The sequence below is a fragment of the Sebastes fasciatus genome, chromosome 1 (genome assembly GCF_043250625.1).
Source record: "Sebastes fasciatus isolate fSebFas1 chromosome 1, fSebFas1.pri, whole genome shotgun sequence".
Classification (NCBI taxonomy): Eukaryota; Metazoa; Chordata; class Actinopteri; order Perciformes; family Sebastidae; genus Sebastes; species Sebastes fasciatus.
Window position 1 is genome coordinate 2,369,100 of NC_133795.1, and position 13,250 is coordinate 2,382,349.

Consider the following 13,250-nt stretch of genomic DNA (forward strand, 5'->3'; position numbering starts at 1 on the left):
GTAAATGATGTTATTAGTGTTACTGTGTGCTCTTCTCATTGTGAGGGTTTACAGTGTATTTACCCAGACACCCCCGAGTACCACGGCCGGCCGCTCTCTCTCTAAAGTTGTAACCATGCTCTAACGTGTACGGGATGATTGTGTCACAGCTCAGACAGCTGCCAGCCCTGCTGCCGCGCCGAGTTTCCAAACTGAACTGTCCGCCCTGTAAGCCCCGGGACATGGCAGCACAACGCTGACGCCGCTCTGCTGCCATCACGGCAAGTCTGCCACCGCCGCTAAAGCATCACTGCCGTGACCGCTTGATTTTCCTCGCACGCACGCACACACACACACACACACAACAAGAAGAACTATAGGAGTTCTACTCATCCTTAAAAATATTTAAGACTATAAGTGAGGAATGTCCCTGAATATTGAGTGCGAGCGTACATGCAGCTGGCCTGCTAAGTGAAGGAGACGGAGGGCTAGTTGAGATGAGTGTCCAGGCCAAAATCGAGGCAGCGCTGCGCCTGCCAAACCCCGTCCTTCACCCCCCCACACCCCCTCTCAGGCCTGGAGACACAGGGGTTTCTGTGTGAGTTCATAATGCTTCCTCCACAGCATGTATAGGGGAGCCTTGTGCCTACGTGCAGCGTCTCCATAAAGCAAGAAAGACACACATAAAACACAGAAAAGTGCAGCGGGGTTACGCATCATATTCGGGCAGCAGGCTTGTTATCCTCTGTAGCTCTGTGTTGTCCCTGATCTGCAGTGTGTGTCCATGTGTGAGGCTCCGTTGCTTTGCCACTAGGCTGCACTGTCAGTCTGCCTGTCTAATAGGCTGCACGCCTGCGAGGACGACAAACACTGTCATCTCCACCCCGACGCTCCGATCTTTCAAGTGCAGAGGAGCGAACGCTCTCTGAACCCTTAAAACACAACACGAATAATCACTGATTTATGTCAGTGTCTCTGATGTAAAACACGTGACCGGAGGGATTTGAAGAAGAAAAAGGATGCTTTGTAAGAAGAAGCAGGCTGACAAAAAGAGTTCAAACGTAGAGGAGTTAAATCTATATTCTTCCCATTACTAGCATAGCATGAAGGATATTATTATTTCTGTAGGAATGGATGTACAGCCTGGAGCTACTCGCCATAGATACTAAATGTTTTTTGCACCCTAACATGATCTCTTTTATTGTATTGAACCAGAAAATAAAGATGTCTATCCCCAGAAAAACCCACACTATCTGCCGTCTCAGTCACCTTCCTCACCTCTGGTAATTGATTTTCCATGCAGAGACGCATCAGTGTGACATCTCAGTTTAGGCAGCAGCAGTAAAGTCTTTCTCTCATTTCCGGCAATACGGGAGAAAAATGTCCTCGTCCAAAATAAAACATCCAGTGTGTGAATAATAGTACTCCGAGGCACAGGTATTATTATACGAACAGTGTGACTCAGAATATGAATATAAATGTGAACACAATGAGGAGTAATACTAATATTGTCGGGTCATTTTGTCCTTTTACCATAATTGAAGCGGTGAGAGGGAGAGAAATGAGTGATAGATGTGTTATTATAAACACAGACTGAGCCTCCACACACACTCACACACACACACACACATACACACATAGAGGCAAGCTCATTAAAATGGCTCCCCATAGCTCTCTGCTCTCACAGTGAGTCTCTGAGAAGCCTTGTTGTTGCATACAGTATATGCATCCGCCATAATGAGAAAAATGTACTAACGACACTATCGCCGCGGCAACGTGGGGAGTCCCCTGCATGTGTGTGTCGTGCATGAATCTGAAAGTCCACCTGGGTTTACCTGGGGGGGGTCTCTGGGCAGCAGTAAAACCTGAAGGTGTGTGTGTGAGCGAGCAGATGGCGGGGGTCAGTGCGTGCCTACTGTTGTGGGGCTCGTCGGTGTGTGTTGGCTAAATATAGCGCGGCAGTGACGGAGCTGCTCAGAGCACGGTCGCTGACTCCGTCGCCGCCGCTCTCACTGTAATTCTTTGATCAGTTGGGCTCCGTTCATTTCACCTCAGCGTGATCGAATCACTTCAAAGAGAGCCGATTAATTTCAGGTGAATTAATTTAAACTATAAACTAACCGGCCGCAGAGCGACTCTGAAAGGTGTAATTTTACCTGACAACTATAATCATCACCAATTCAAATCAAATGTAGATTTTTTTTTTTAATTAGAAAAAAAAGCATTTCTCCCCGACTTCTTCCTTTAAATAGGACATATAGTATCACGATCATTTTCAGATTCATACTTGTGTTTTGGGTTTCTATTAGAACATGTTTACTCGCTTTATTGTTGTAAAAAACACATTATTTGTCTCATACTGTCTGTCCAGCTCAGTTGTAAAGCAGTTCATGAAATAGTCATGAAATTGAATGTATTGATTTGTGTACATAGAAATGAATTTCCCTTTTTTTTCATGACGAAATAAATTCTTATTTAATCCACATATCTGTGTACCGGGAAGTATAAACACCGACGAACACTGTGGAGAGAGGATGTCTGGGTAAAAACCACAGGACTCGTCAGGAGACCGATGTCCGTGTCCCGTGTGAAACTAGAAGTCAACCTTGTTTTATTTGTCACGTAACTTCCGTACTTAAGTTACGCACCAGGTTAAACCAAAATTAAAACCTCAGACTCACTTGCTGTTTTTAAATCTAATCTTAAAACTCACCTGTTCCTTTTAGCTTTCCCCAAGGGTTTTACAATTACTATGATTTTATGGTACTTTTAGTTGCTTTTAACTTATTTCAGAAATTAGTTTGCCTATAATTTTATTTGTCCTATTTTGACGCTTTTAATCGCATGTTTATTGTGTAAATTGTCTTAACGTTGTGTTGTGATTGTTTTGCCCTTTTGCTGTATTTTAAAGTGTGATATATAAATTAAATTCATTATTATCAATATTATTATTATGTTCATAAACCTAACTAAGTACTTTTGTTGCCTAAGCCTAACCAAGTCTTTCTCTCCCCTAAACCTAACTAAGTAGTTTTATTTTGCAAAGACTGCAGCGGAAATTGACACGTGTGTCTCGTGTTGCTGGACATTCGTAGGAAAATGCACAATTTGTTTCTGTTTGTGTAACGAAGCAAATACATTTCATGACTATTTCACAAACTGCCGTGAGACTATGTTGGTCTGTCTGAATGTATTCAACCTCTGTCTGTCTCTTTAAGACCGCCTCCTGAAAACGCCCAGTCTGATTGGCTGGGAGAAAAATATGGTGCATCTTTGCAAAGGTAGTTCTCGGTATATTCTAATGAGCCTGCATGTGACATAGGAAGGGGAGCCAGATCTGAATGTCTTGTTTAATCACGTTTTCTGATCTAGACAGCCAATAAAAATCTGACTAGGTGGTCTTATTTCAGTTTGTGGGTTGGTAGGAACTCTTGACAGACACAGATAGACACTGTAGTTTGATAACATTTACCTGAACTGCAGGGAGAACCATAGTCGGACTGGCCATCAGGAGCACCAGGAGACATCCAGCTGGGTCGGTGCTCATCCAGGTTGAAAGTAGTTTGTCTGCAGTGGACAGATGTAGATTAGGTCTACAGATTAGATTAGTCAAACAGTCCAGAGCTATTTTACATTCCTAGTCCGTCCCCATTCATTTTATTTAGTGAGATGTCTTTTTTCTGGTTTGCTCTTGTTTGTATTTGCTGCTGATGTTATTTGTTGTTAATAAAAACTCAATTCTTCGTCCATGTTTACCTGTTTTCTTGATACATGTATAACGTTCACATTGTTGTGTCATACTCACCACTCTGCTACTCTGAGTTTCTCTTTTTAACAGAAATACTGTTAATTATTTCAAGTCTTAGCAGTTTTTTCACTTCAAATGCAACATTTCTGAACAGATGCTTCGAGGCTGTCCTTTAACAAAATCTGTTGTTTCAGTGCCCCAACACAACAGGTGGTATAACCTTTAATCATGACCACAACCGTTCCCTGACCTTCTACATGTGGTTATTATTGTAACCGGGACAACAAAGGTTTCCTAGCCTAAATGAGGTGGTCATTTTAACCCAAATGAAGATGTTTGTCAAACTTGAACAAAATACTTTTATTTACCTCAACAGCGGGAGAGCGATAGTCGGACTGGCCATCAGGAGCACCAGGAGAGTCCCTCCTTTGGGTTTCAATATGAAATGTCTGCAGGAAGTGTTGAGTTGCATGGACGGTAGCTTAACAGTGATCGGAAGAACTGCAAAGTAGAAGTGATTGGAATTAATGAATGAATAAAATATTGTATATATAAACTGGGGAAAAAAAGTTCTGAAACTTGTGTTTGGTGGATTATTTCTCTGTTGTTACAATGCTAATGGTCATTGTATTTTACATCGTTGGAAAGCCTGTTTATTTACCTTCACAATGATGTCCAACTCGTAAGGATCGTGCATTTGTGGGATGAGCAGCACAGCTGATTATGTGGGTAGCGCCCAAAACAAATTTGCCAAAATGCTCTCTTCCTGCAAAACCCTGTCTCCTACAAAATTACATCACCATACAACTGACTGAATTTTCAATTGCGTTTTGAGGGATTACGGTTGCAGTTTTAAACAGTTTTGAACACAGAGTTAATGTAAACTGAAACAAAACAACAACAAAAAAATCGACAAAAAAAACACATCATGATTAAATAACAGAACGTTTACTTTTAGTTTCTGACGGGATACGACCAGCGGCCTCCTGGGTGAACGTCCGCTGTTTGATGACCCATCCATCACCCCGACCTCCTCCCCATGCTAATGGATTTGTGATACGTAATCCGCGACAAAATACGTGTCCCTCGGAACGTAATTCACAGTGCAGTTTCGTTGTATGGGACCTTAATTTGTAGGAATCCAGGCTGCCCTGCAGTAAACAGAATCACTAATTATTACGCAGAATGACATCATCGGACATTCCCAATTTTTTTTCCTACTGGCGAAGGAATGACCCATCACTGTCTCTTATTAAGGTCAAAGTCAAAGGTCAACTGTATTATCACACAAGGGGAAATTCATGTGGTCATATACACGTCTCATAAAAACAACATATAAAAACCTCACACACTTCCCAGGATCCTGCACACAGCGCAGTCCCGTGCACACTCTCCCCCTCCAGCACACACACACACACACTAGCAAAACATCCAGTTCAATACCGTTGGTATAAAAAATACACCCTCCACAATATAAAATATAAACTCTATACAAAGTGCAATCCGACAGTCTTAGTATACAGAGAAACACCGTCCTAAAGAGTATACAGTATAGGGTGGGCTACAGCCTATTTACCTCTCATTTAGAAGTCTAATTGCCGTCGGCACAAAAGATTTGCTCTACCTCGTTGTTCTCATTTTTTTCTGCAGGAATCTGCTATTTGATCTGCTACTCTTTTTGAATTTCTGATGGAGAGGATGGGTAGGATCGTTGAGTATCTGATCTGCTTTTTTTAGAATAAGGTCCCTATACAGCTGTGCTGCAGACACCTGATCGATCCCAATGATCCTGCTTGCTGTCTTGATCATGCGCTGCAGTTTGACATGATCTTGAGCACGCATATTACCAAAGGTGCAAATCAGACTGAAAGACAGAACACTCTGCAAAACAGTATTGTACAACATTTGAAGAATACAACGTTCAACTCTAAAATGATTCAGTTTCCTAAGAAAGAACAGCCTCTGTTGTAGTTACTCGTTGCCTTTGTTGGTTGGGTTGGTTAAGTGTAGACATGAGGAGTGAGGTTAGTTCGGTTTAGGGTAAATATATCAGCGTAAGCCAACCAGAGGAAGAGGAGGGCGAGTCATGCCTTTGCCATGGCAGCAAAAAGTAAATATCATGACCAGACGTCATTTAGCATAATAATTAGCCACGTGCTTCTGTTGGTTGCACGGAGAGTTCGTATTTTTGGAGCAATGGGCCTTCAGAACAATGGGCGTTTGTTTTTGGGATAACGGGCTTTCAGCCCAGTGGGACATTTTTCGGACTATTGTGGTTTTGGAATAATGGGCCGTCGGAACAATGGTATGGCACCAAACAGAGCAGAGATGGATTCATATGTCATTTTGTGACATTACCATCATTGAAACTGAATTATTTCTCACACAGATGTTATCACGTTCAGCTTGCCATGGATCAACTGCCACAATCCCTCCCTTTCTGCCATGACAGTACAAACAGAACTATTAAGGACTGGCATTTATTTGTTCGTGCTGGCCATGTCCCTGGTTTAATACTAGCTTATGATATTTGTTTCATACAGGGCTAAAGGAGGCGTTCCTTCGGTAAGTCAAGTTGAGATGGATTCTCTCTCCGCTACATCCCCACATGAAGGTAACTACTCGGTGTTGGCAATCACAAAGTCAGCCAGCCGCATCAGTCAAGACTCTCATCTCATCTAATCTTGCCATCATCTGGATGGCTTGTTTGATCATCTCAGCCCCAGTGAGACTCTCCCACCCCCCCGCCGTCCACCCCAATGTCCCGACACATTCGGCTTCTTTTAGATAATCATTTTCTCGTCCTCTCCCCTCTCAGCTTACAGCAACAGAGAAATACAGAGAAACTATTTAAACCTCCTGCAAAGACCTTTTTACATCTCCTCATCTGTTTTGCTCGTCATCCCCCAATTCTCTGCTTCCTCCCCCTTCCAACATGGAGGTCAGTGAACTCTAATCAGGGCGCTGCAGATTACACAGCTGAGGGTCAGAGGTGCTGCAGTAACAGGTAGCCTCACAGAGACGAGCTTCGTGACTGTGGTTGAGTCATAATAGGCTGCAAAAAAACAGGGGAAATATACAGCGACTGAGGACTTTATGCAGGAATAGCTCTATCAAATAACAGATGGTGGATTATAATAAATAATTATACAGCATGTTTACAGATACAGACATTACAGACAAAGTCAACAAAGTTCCACAAAAATCTACAGTAACTTTAGTCAATCTGCACCTTCACCTTACCTTGCACGGCGTAGGATCACATATCAGAAGAAAATCCATTTAGTCAGGCTTCAAGTAATGCGTTTGAGTTCGATATGCCAGACCGAGGACCAATCAGCGTCCCGTGCGGAGCTACTGGCAGCTACGGACGTGGCTTAGGAGTTTGTGACTGTTCGTTCTAAACAACAGCTGCTGCAATGGCATTAGTTAGCCTATATCAGATCAGGGGAGTCGTTTTTCATTGAAAGAGGAGTAGAGAACGGCACGGAAGGCTTTTCTTGATGGAAAATATGTTTTTGCTCTTCTCCCGACTGGCTACAGCAAGAGTTTGATTGACAAAATGGTTCATCTAATTACCTCCCAAGGATTTTTGAAAGTGCCTGCCAAGCCCCCAGGAAGACCGCCAGTCGTTGATGCCAATGTTCGTAGTGGCCAAACGGCGGTACTGCAACTTCTGTGTCCGACTTACATTGGGAAAGAGACGTCTGTAACTCAGCGGATCAACTTCCCAGTATGATCACTCTAATAGTCCTTATTTAAATCATTAGGTCCTCAACGTTAAAGGTAAATTATAACGTTATCATGATGTGTTCAAATGTAATCTTGTAAAATGTTTTTTACGAGAAATTTATTTATAATAAATTCTCAACAGTACAGTACGCAAACATTAAAGCTTAGCTTTAAAGTAGGCCAAGACTCACGTTTTTCCTGCAGATACACTGTGAACAGTAGCTCGTTTTAGATCGACGTATTGCCAAAAAAACAGGGACTTTCTCCACTGCACTCTGGTATCTTCAAAAAGTCAAATATCCACTTTTCCAGCAAAATTCCCCAAGTACTCCTTGGAGTAATTCAACATGTGTCTGGCTTTGCTCTTGTTTTAGCAGAAGAGAAAAAAAAAAACAATTGGAAATGTGGAGTGAGTTAAGTGACACCGTACGCAGGGTTCTGATTGGCTGCTGAGGTATATCAGCCCTGTATCATGCCTTAATCACATGAACTCACCTATTTCAGCACTATCAACTCCCATGTCACCTGAATCTTTACAGATGTTGCAAACTAAGCACATTAAGCACATTCACCTCACCTGAAGTGAAACATTTTTAAATTAAAGATCTACATCTTTTTTTTTTTTTCAAATGTACTTGTTTATTAATGCACTCATATCTGAGGCCCAGTAACATGGGTTACAAAATGCACATGCTGCACATGCACATGATCAGCTCTCAGTGAATCAAAACATATTTCTTCAACAGAAAACTCTGGCAAATACTTGCCACTAAATATGAACGAACAACATAACACAATGCACAATGCTGTCTTAAATGGTGGACTGTATATATGGACCATGCATTGATCATACTCATCTAACCACATGTTAACACATCCATGCACGCAGACAGCAATAACAAAACCACCACCGCTGTATCAATAACTTAACTTGGTGAGTGTGTGAGGAATACGGAGTGGAGATGTGAAAAGGTGTTAACAGAGTTTTTTTGTCGGCTTCATTATTATTTTCAGCTCAATGTTTCAGTTTATTTGATATATTATCAAATAAGTTGTATAAATGACACAAGCTTGTGCAGTTTGTTTGTTTTATGGGTTCATTGTTGCTGTTCCGCGTGGGATGCCGCGATAGAGCAGCAGCTCAATCAAGGAAAGTACAAACAGGTTTGTCTCATTATGTCCTCTTAGGAGGGAGCGGCTGGGTCCTGTTAACATGTCGGAAGATCGGTGAGATAGTTCTGCAGTAAATTACATTTTACAATATTTGATGTGCTTATTGGTATGGAAGGGTGATTGTGAAGTCTGCAGGCACTCCGCTGCAGTTTTCATTAGTTTGGAGTTTTTTTTGCTGCAGTCTAATTTAGTTTAGTTTCAGTAAACATTTTTTAATGAATGAAGCTTTCTTTACTCCTGCTTATCAACCAGGTTCTTTAACATCCCTTTTTAAAGTCTTCTGGTGCCAAACCACCTCATCTTCTCTTTATATGGGGTGGAGAGCGCTACAGGAGCGTACAAGGTTTTTATGAGTTTCCATGGTCTCACTCCGAGGTACCGCTCCGTCCCACCAGCCTGCCTTTAGATTCAACACAAAGCATAGTTTAAAATTTGATAGTCAATCAATATATAAATGATTAAATGTATCAATATCAATAGTCCAGCTCCTCGACTGATAGTACAGACAATAGCTGTAACTGAGTCTGTACCAGGCTTCAAAATTTACCAGGAATTTCACAGGTTTTTGTCATTTTCCTCCTTTTTGCTTGTGAGGAGGCATTCAGTACGCCATCGGACAACATCATTTGGCCGATATAGAAGTGTGTCTGTACTGAATTATGAAGCTTTAAATGTTTGGCTGTCAATGAACTCACTCTACATTTCCAATTGTTTTTTTTTCTGGCTCTATTTGGTTGGCGTCGGGAGGAGGTTGTGTTGCTCTGGTTCCATCTGTTTGGCATCGAGAGGAGGTTGTGTTGCTCTGGCTCTATCTGTTTGGCGTCGAGAGGAGGTTGTGTTGCTCTGGCTCTATCTGGCGTTGAGAGGAGGTTGTGTTGCTCTGGCTCTATCCGTTTGGTGTTGAGAGAAGGTTGTGTTGCTCTGGCTCTATCTGTTTGGCGTTGAGAGGAGGTTGTGTTGCTCTGGCTCTATCCGTTTGGCGTTGAGAGGAGGTTGTGTTGCTCTGGCTCTATCTGTTTGGCGTGGAGAGGAGGTTGTGTTGCTCTGGCTCTATCTGTTTGGCGTGGAGAGGAGGTTCGCAGAGATGTTTATGTGCATCTTTGCAGAAGCATAATTCCAGCTGAACAACCGTTATGAGGCTGCTGCTTTGTGTGGTCGCTGCCCACACACTGAGGCTTAGGGGGGCTTAGCAGCACTTGTCGACCAAACTGCAAGCTCACAATAAACACATCAGTGTTTATGGAAACGAAAACCATCAATCCAACATTGACTGACACTGACAAAGACAATGAGTAAACCTGTAGAATGGTGTAAATGAAGTGTAGTATAAAGATCTCTCAATGGTTTGCTGGTTAAGGCCGGCACACACTGAGGGATGTTTCAAATCTTAACAGATGTTGAAGTGTGAGCGAGCCCACACATAACCACATGTTGCGTTACATTTAACAGTTTTGTTCCTATAGTGTGTGGAGAGCAACAATTTGGCCAAAACAGCACACCACACACAGATTCATTCATGAACAACAAGAGTCCCAAATAAAAATAACTGAAATATCGCAAAATCTCTTGCTATCAAACGTGACTTTATCGTCAACAAACATGGCAGACGACGGGCAGGAAGAATTAGCGATGTTAGTACTGAAAATTCACAAAGGACGGATGGATGAAGTCACGGAGACACGTTAAATGAAAACTCGTGTTGTTGCCACAAATCAACAAGTCTGTCCTCCATCTCTGAGCTCCAAATTACTACTACTTCATGCTTCACATTGAGCATTAGCTCATGCAGTAGCCACGGCCGCCATGACGGCGGTGGTTATCCTTCCCTCTTCAGGCAGCTTGGTTCTCTATTGGCTATCGTTCTTTCCCACGTGACTGCATCATCGTCTATCCTCGGGGTTCTCCACACACAACAGGAGATCCCATCGTAAATATTGAACATGTTTAATATTAAAGATTTGAGATCGGTGCAGCCAGGATGGACTTCCGAGCCGATCGGGGATGTAAAAAACACTCTTAACATACCTCACAACACAGGAACATCTGGAAAGATCATTTTTAGAACCATCAAAGAATCTGGGCTTTGCTGCCGATTGTCAGGTAATGTGATCGTGTGTACTGTATGCCGTATGCATGCGTATTAAAAATGATCTCAATGGAAATCACATCTCTACAGTGCAAAGTTAGTTTCCACCAGGGCACACAGTCACCTAAACTTCAATCCCAGCAGACTTCATATGGAGACGCTGAGCTGTCTGGTCCTACACAGTGTCTTTCTTGTCTCTTCAGACATCCTTTCAGGAACTGTCATGCTAATCATGATCTTCACTGTAGGAGTTAAATCGTTTCTTCAAAGTTGCTTCCTTCGAGCAAATCTTTTCATGGGCAACTACTTCAACCTGACCATGTAACCCGACGACATCTCTCAGAGCATTCAGGTCTGCTGGATTTAATGAGCCTCCAGTTCAGCTAAAACTTGTGCAGCTAATCTGTGACGCTTCCTTTAAACTCTGCCCCCGACTGTGCAGCCAGGACCAAACAGTCCAACTGTAAGCTGTCAGCACTGCCTGTCGAGCAGCTTCAATACATTCACACACAGTGATGTAATCTGTGGTGAAATCAGCTCTCTCAGACGAGACGCCAGACGTCTCTCCCAGCCTGATTAGTATGTTATGCTTCGTAATGAGCGCTGATTATTCACATTTACCTGCATATGTTCCTGATTGCCGCCTCACTGGTCTTTTTTCTTCTGTGCTTTCTTACACACAACTCCATGAGTTTGAGTCTCTGCTGCAGACTGTTTGTTAAAAACATAAACTGGTGCAGTCGCCCTGTTTGATGCTTCACATAGAAAAGTGTGTTACTCTTTGTTGGAGGTTTGGAAGTTAAAAGCACCCTGTGTTTGTTTTTGACCTCTAGTAGCACTATGGATTAATGTTTTGATGAGAGGGTACCAGGTCCTTTTCTCTATTTCATTTTTTGCAATAATGGAGCAGCGTGAAACTGACGTGACATCTTTGTGCGCCATAGTTTTGCAAGAAGCCATTTTTTTTTTTTAAATCTGGGTCGATGTATGTGGTCATGTTTCCATATTGAGGAATACTGGGATAAAAATGTTGGTAAATTTAACTTTTTAATGTCCACCTTAACACTGAACCTCAGGTGTTGCTTCTCGGTTTCCTCGTATTAAAGGCTTTCATCAAAGAAGGCTCTTCAGTATTCTTACATTTGCTGCCCGGATGATGAGCCGTAAAGAATGCTGTTGGAGTTGTCGATTCTGGATGTGATGAAGGCATGGATCAGAGTTTCGGCAGCAGAGAAGGAGAGTGATGGGCGGAGACGAGCTATGTTTTTAAGGTGGAGAAAGGCAGTCCTGGTGATGTGATTGATGTGGTGTTCAAAAGAGAGGTGGCTGTCGAAAATGACTCCGAGGTTGCGGATGTGAGGGGAGGGGGACAGAGTGGAGTTGTCGATGGTGAGGCAGAAGTTCTGGTGAGGGATCTTGGGCCGTACTTCGCCATGTGCTTCTGTTCGGGATAACAACCTGTCGGGACATTTTTTTTAACTATTTGGGTTTCGGAATAATGGGTCGTCGGAACAAGGGCATGGCACCGTTTTAACTCCACCTTATCGGCTCAGCTGGCTTGGAATCTCAACCGAGGTCGTACCAAAAACAATTACAAGGTACCCTTCCAGCTGCTGTCAGACTGTACAACCAACACTGATCCCAGTAGACTGCACACACCAGAAAACTGACAACTCATTCATTCACTCATTCATGTGCAATATCAATATTTATTACACAGCTTTGTTGAAAATTTGATTCTGATTGGTCAATCACAGCGTTCTGCAGTCTGGTATTTCTTTATAACAGACCGTTGCTATGTATAACAGACCGTTGCTATGTATAGCAGACCGTTGTTATGGGCGCAGTTCTGATGTCGGACTCTGGAGGACCGTTCTTGTGTCAAATTATTGATTTCTTAAGTAAGTAGCCGTGTAATAAGCAGGATAATGTACAGCGAGCGGGTCATTGTTGTGAAATAAATCTCTTCAGGGTGACGCAAGACTCCTCTGCTCCACGTTGGGTGCTTCATCGCCCTGTCGGGGTTTATTTCACAACAATGACCCACTAGCTGTACATTATCCCTTACTCAATACTCTGTGCAATGTCAACATTTCATATTCTTATGTGCAATAATGTGAACCCAACTCATTCAGTCTATTTTTTACATCTTGTTTTTTACTGTTTACTTATTGACTATATCTTTATTGTTTACTTGCTTATTCATTAGATCTTGTTTTGTTTTTTTGCTGATGCCTCTTGTTATTTGCATTGTCCTCCTGTGGTGCTGTAATATTGCAAATTTTCCCACCGTGGGACTAATAAAGGATTATCTTATTTCAGGTACTAACCACAACTTTTGTCAATGGAAAATCAAAAAAAGGGGGAGCCGAGTTGAGTGGAATCGTGCCGTACCATGCAGTGGAAATGCGGCAACAGACTCACAGACACTGGCCAAGTTGATATACGTTCCTGCTGCCGGATTACGCTGTTCTGCTAATTAACAGTTGGTTTAAACTGCAGAATTTCATAATATTCTGACAATCAGCTTTT

General features: G+C 42.5%; 1 long non-coding RNA gene across 1 annotated transcript; it reads right to left on the reverse strand.

The window, feature by feature from the left end:
- Positions 1-3,451: 3,451 nt before the first annotated feature.
- On the reverse strand, positions 3,452-7,809 carry LOC141776976 (uncharacterized). The gene is made up of 3 exons (XR_012595822.1): positions 7,651-7,809; positions 4,096-4,228; positions 3,452-3,546 (listed from the first exon to the last, which is right to left on the reverse strand). It is a non-coding gene; the product is annotated as an uncharacterized LOC141776976 (long non-coding RNA).
- Positions 7,810-13,250: the final 5,441 nt, after the last annotated feature.